The sequence below is a fragment of the Musca domestica genome, unplaced genomic scaffold, assembly GCF_030504385.1.
Source record: "Musca domestica strain aabys unplaced genomic scaffold, Musca_domestica.polishedcontigs.V.1.1 48, whole genome shotgun sequence".
Taxonomy (NCBI): Eukaryota; Metazoa; Arthropoda; class Insecta; order Diptera; family Muscidae; genus Musca; species Musca domestica.
The window spans coordinates 1,779,322-1,785,321 of NW_026712340.1; the positions used below are offsets into that span (position 1 = coordinate 1,779,322).

The following is a 6,000-nucleotide window of genomic DNA, read 5'->3' on the forward strand; positions in this document are numbered from 1 at the left end:
TACTCTATTGTACGATCCACATTGTTCCCCCGATCTATTAAACATAAACAATATTTTTTGTAGAGTTGAGTTGAGTAGAGTTGTTGTCAAGGAAATATAATAAAAAAATTGTATATTAGATGTTAGCATAAGATTACCCTGTACAATTTTTTTAAATAATAAATAAAATTCGTCTTCTTCAGATATGGAACAAAAAAATGACCATTCGCCATACGTAAATATTTTAGGTATGAAAATAATTTTTATTTGAGAAATGACAAGGTCAAGTTCATGGGATAAGGGTTGCCATATTCGATTTACCAAAATGATATTAATTACACTTTAACAGCCTGTTCCACGATATCGAAAGAACACGTTCGCACAACTTTTACACGACAAACAGCTGATTTCCCTTCCACTAAAATCCATCAGAACGAAAATTTGCACGAAAATCAATGCGAACGAAAACGTAAGCGTTTCAGTGTAATTTTGCGTTCCACTATCTTTTTTCTTTCGTACGCATGCGAACACAAATGTCAAAATCAGTCACTTGTGTGTTTGCTGTCGAATGATAAAAATTAAGGAAAATTGTTTTAACATAAACAATGCTTGATTGAAAATGGAAAGAAAAATGTAAGTAAAAATAATAAATGCAATTTAATCTGTGAACAACAAATATATATTTTTTATTTTCTCAATTCCAGCAAGAAAAAACTACACAGCTGCGGGCACTAGTTGAGTATATGGAGGAGAATCCTAAGTTCTCCAGAGGAGTGCCAATTTTTGGAAGCAGCAGGCAATCCCTTGAAGACCACTGGAAGAAATTAGTTTTTAAATTAAATACCATGGGTCCTCCAATTTGTTTGTTTACAACTGAACTGTCAGTTGAGGCAGAGTCACTGCTGCTTTTTCGCGTTTAAATTAGACATTTGGCGCTTTTTTTGCCTTATTTCGCGATTAATTTTTCCAAATAATATTTAGCAATACTGAATGACGTAAGGCTATGCGAAAGAAAGGACGAAAGTTAGTGGAACGCATTCTTATACGAAAGTGAGTGAGTAGCCTTCGTTCGCACAAATTTTCTTTCGAGATCGTGGAACAGGCTGTAAGACTACGCAATTTTAATTCCCGCAATTGTGAATGTGTTGGTAGAGAGACAAGGAAACCCTATCACAGGAACAAACTGACAATTACAACATTTTTAACGGTCTTATATTAATTTGGACAAGTTCTGCTCTTATCGGGAATTTATATTGAGCCCAGCATCAGAAAACGACCAGAATTATAACAAAAATTATATAAAAAACCTACCCTGCAGATGAAAACAAAAGACATACTCGTGTAAACCCAATTAGTAAATTATTGCGGAAGCATTCAATTCTATCAAAAAATTAAACGAACGGACATTGTCATCAATGAAGATTTCATGTCCAAAAGTAATTATCTACAATACCCGACGTAGCAATAGGAAATAAATCCACACATTTCATAGAAAAATCTTGTGTAAAAAATAAAAGAATTACAGAAATATTTTAGACTATAACAATTAATGAAAATGACGTATTATCGTTTCACTGGTGTTTGATTCAGGCTTACTGGAGGTGGGTGACGCATCGACTTGAAATTTTAAGGGTTTCCAAGAGATATGTTTATTTTTCTATCAAAACTGCTCGTCTGAATGTAGTAGCTACTTAAGAAACTGTAGCCTATGTTTAGGCTATATTTGAGAGGGGATTAGGAATGATCGATTTAGTGAAAGTAGGTAGATTTCCCGTTTTCTATATTCCATTATTTTCTGAAAATAACAAATTACAACAAATTAATAGCGGGTCTAACTTTAAGTTCAAAGGCGGTCAAATAATTTACATATTTTTCCACAAACTTAGGAATTTATATCCATATTGGAAAAAATCATGTTATCCATAAATAATTTTATTGTCATGGATAATATTTCGTACTCATATTTCACTAATAAGTTAAAATGTTAAGTTCCATTTGGTCATAATGGCCATTAAAAGTTGATTCACCTTTATTGTCCTCAAAATAAAAATGCTCCCCTGGTCGATGTTTCAAATCCAAATACAACAAAGCTTAAGACAATTCGGAACTTTTTTGCTAAGTTCATCACTTAAAATCAATTTAACTTAAAATTCTTGATTTCACCATAAAATGTAAAAAAAAAAAACAAGTAATAAAAACAATAAAAAAATTGCGTAACATTTTCAATTGGACACTAGATGTTTTTTTTTTTGGACTTACCAAAAAATTGAGTCTTCTCTTGTTTATTTCACTTAGTTATAAAATGTTAATAATTTCTCCTCGCTGCCACTGAAGTTGTAGAAAAATGTTGTCTTTAATGTTTGTTGTTGATTTTCTTTAACTAATTCTTTTTCGTTTGTACTTTAACAGCTCCCGTTTGTCACTTGAATCGAAGAGGAAATAAAGTTTTGATGAAAATTGTCGTCTCGTTACTGTGCGTTTTCTGCTTCTTTGATTCCTAAACGACGACGACGATGACAACGAAGAACGATGGGTGGGTGGGTAGAAAAAGCAAAAAAAAAATTGAATGGTAAATTTTTGTTTGACTTTGAAATATCCTTTAGCAGGAAAGGACTAAATACAACGAATAACGAGAATATAGAGAAAACGTGAAAAACAAAATACACAACAACACTGGGACACGCAAAGTGAACAACCACCATACATACCCACAGTTAGTTGGTTGGTTTAATTCGCCAACGGAACTACCTTTAGAATCAATGTCACAAAAGAGAATGCATAAAAAACAAACAGGCGGGTTTTCTCAGTTCGTTCGTTGGCCAAACAGTCATGTAACACAACAAACACGAAAGGGCAAGCAACACACATAGCGGTAAATAATGCGCATGTCTGTCCGATGGACCGACTCAACGACGGAAGAAGAAAATGGGGATGTAAGAATTTGCAAATAGACTATTCACAATAATGAGTATTCGTAACCATTGTGAATTACATTATTACATCAAATTGAAAAATCATTTAATATTAAAATAATTAGTTTATATGGAATTATCAAGAAGTTTTACACATTGACACTCTCTGGCTGTAAGAAAGTAGTAAAGAATATCAATAAAGAGACAACCGTTACGAAAAACTTGGTGGTTGTGTCACCCCGTTACATATATGTGTATAAGACACCCTGTTACTTTGATAAGTTTGCTGAACACAGCTCATTTATTGACCAATTTGAAATATCCCCTATTATTTAAGCGTAAGCGACTGTCAACATTTACAAAAATTTACACAAGTAGCTTTTTAATATTCGAATTATCAATGTGTCTGTTTACTCTATATCGGGTATCAATATATGTTAGCTTATAGAGAAATAATGACACTTGTTTTGCTGAAAGTTCCTGGATTTTACAGAAAGAAATTTGTCTAGCAAATTCAAACAAACTCATGGTAAAATTAAGAAAGTAAAGTCATTTCAAATAAGCATACTCATCTCTGCATTTTTCTGTAATTTACCTTGTTAAATTTCACTGCGTAGAAAACAGGTTCCCATCTCTGATTTGTGTTTATACAATGGATTTACAAACACATATTTTGACAATGAGATGTTGTCAAATGAAAAAAAAGAATGTAAACATAGGATTGCATGACTTTACCTTGTTAATTGTACCATTAGCAAACTTAACCAGTGGTTATGTTTTTATTTGAAATCAAAAATGTTAGCATTTTCTTTACACAATAATAACCAATATTTCATTAATATTTTACCTAACCAATTTTACTCCTAACAATAAAATGAATTTACAAGAACAGCTAATTTGGCTCATTCTTACTGAACGTCTTATATTTTTTAATTGAGTTACTCTTTGGAAAAGAGTAAGGGCGGAAATACATAAAGGGCCTATTTGGCTGGCTTAAGTCATCGACTGGCTTCTTCGTAGATGAACAAAGGAGTTTTAGGTTGACTTAGTTCGACTTTGGCCCTAGGCTCCTTTGTTCATTTCCGAAGAAGCCAGCCGATGACTTAAGCCAGCCAAATAAGCGCTTTATGTATTCCCAGCTTAACTGAATACTAGGAGTACCAGACAGAACTTATATTATATTTCTAGGTGTAAATCTTCCTTGCAGTGGGGGTTCTCTAACCAGTTTTGCCATTACCAAAAAATGCACTTTCAAGTGTAAATTTTTCATGTAAAAGATAAACGTTCCAGAACAGCAAACATCATACAATAAACACAGGGTAGGGCATAGCAATCACCTGAATTCCTTTTATTTTCTTTTGGTAGTCCTGTAATGTCATATCATGTATACAGTTTATGTGTATGTATTATAATTAAAAAAAAATAAATTCTGTTCAAATTTAAATGCATATAACATTTTTTTAGAAAAATATTGGGAGAAAAAAGCCAAATGAATAAAATAATTTGTTGCACTTATTATTGGTAAATTTGAAGATACGAGACTCTCTCGTCAAGGTTGTGTTTATACCTTACACCACATAGTGTTAAGCATGGTACAATGAAGAGAAGGTAGGTCAACTTTGAAAAAATTGCAAGTATAGAGGTCTACCTGTTTGGCTTGTAATGTCAGAATTAGTATCAAAACAATAAAAAATCAAACAACTTGTTGCATTTATTTTGAATAAATAATTGAAAACCGCGATAACTGAATGAAAGGTCAACACTTCTTTTTAAAACCAGGTTCTATATATCTCTAAAGGATTATTTCGCTACGAAAACTCTAGATTTTGTCGATGCATATGATGAAATAAACATTTTGAAAACATCCGAATTTGAATGTTTTCTGAACATTTTTTTTGTTATTGAAAAGAAAACACATACATAAACAAATAAAGATGACATATTAAGCCTAGAAAATAAAAAAAATTTAAATCATATGGAATCATAGCCCTACCTTGATATCATTGTACCATGGTGTTAAGGGTATTACGTCTTTGTTTGTAACATGAAGAAGGAAGCGAGATATACCCATAGTTCATAGAATCACTTTCTGAGTCGATTTATGCATGTCAGTCCGACCATTCGTCCGTCCCATGGTACAATGAAATAAATGTCAATTTTCAATGCATAATAAACAGTTCCCGTCTCTGAATTCTTGTGTATGCATAGGATTTATCATGGTAGAAGAATACAGATAATCGCATCGACACAGCTGCAAACCTCTTTTGGAATTCAAAATTTTGAATAAAAATCATTGAAATTTGGAAAAATTGTTGAAAAATACATATCATAACAACTTCTGATATGCGTCGTTTAGAAAACATAAAAAGCTACTTATTTTTGACAAAACATTTGAAGAGTTTTGACATTTCAATGTTCCCAAGCGTTGATGCATCTACCTATATTCTTCAACCATGGGATTTATGAACTAAGATTTTGACAATGAAATTTGGTCAAATGTATACATTTGAAAAAATTGTAAACATATGATTACATGACTTTACCTTCTTAGTTCGACCATGGTCCATCCGTTGTTCACCAAATATCAGTCCAAATAACCTCAATATTTTTCATATCCGACCGAATTCTGTTTATAAGTCAAATTAAATTGTGTGAAAATTGTTTTAGATATAGCTATGCATACAGCCCAGAAATGTCTCTGCCAAATTGTATTAAAGCCGGTCCAGATTTAGTTATAGCTCCTATATATATCTTTACCATATTTCGGGTTAATTGTGCGCCAAATGGCCAATGTCTGTCAAAAAGTACTGCATTTCGGTACATCCGACCGAATTCTGTCTAAGAGCAAGTACATCAAATTTGGAGAAATTCAATTCAGAATCGGATATGCCTCCCATATTTTACGTTCCTCTGAAACCAAATTATAACTGCTTTAAAGCCAAAGGTTGATAGTATGGTAAAATTAAGAAGGTAAAGTCATTTCAAATAAGCATACCCATCTCTGCATTTTCTGTAATTTACCTTGTCAAATTTCATTACATAAAAACAGGTTTCCATCTCTGATTTGTGTATGTTCAATGGATGGATAAATACAACTTTTGTCGAATGA

General features: G+C 32.3%; 1 protein-coding gene across 2 annotated transcripts in view; it reads right to left on the bottom strand.

Moving 5' to 3' along the window:
- LOC101896043 (uncharacterized) overlaps positions 1–2,831 on the bottom strand; it is a 37,071-nt gene extending 34,240 nt beyond the window's left edge. Inside the window, exons 1-2 of one of the 2 annotated variants that reach the window (XM_005175984.4) lie at positions 2,688–2,831; positions 2,239–2,476 (exon numbers count right to left, since the gene is read on the bottom strand). The gene's annotated coding sequence lies outside the window, so the exon portion shown is untranslated. The remainder of the gene's footprint in view (positions 1–2,238; positions 2,477–2,687) is intronic. The other variant, XM_059127813.1, reaches the window with a different exon arrangement.
- Positions 2,832–6,000: the final 3,169 nt, after the last annotated feature.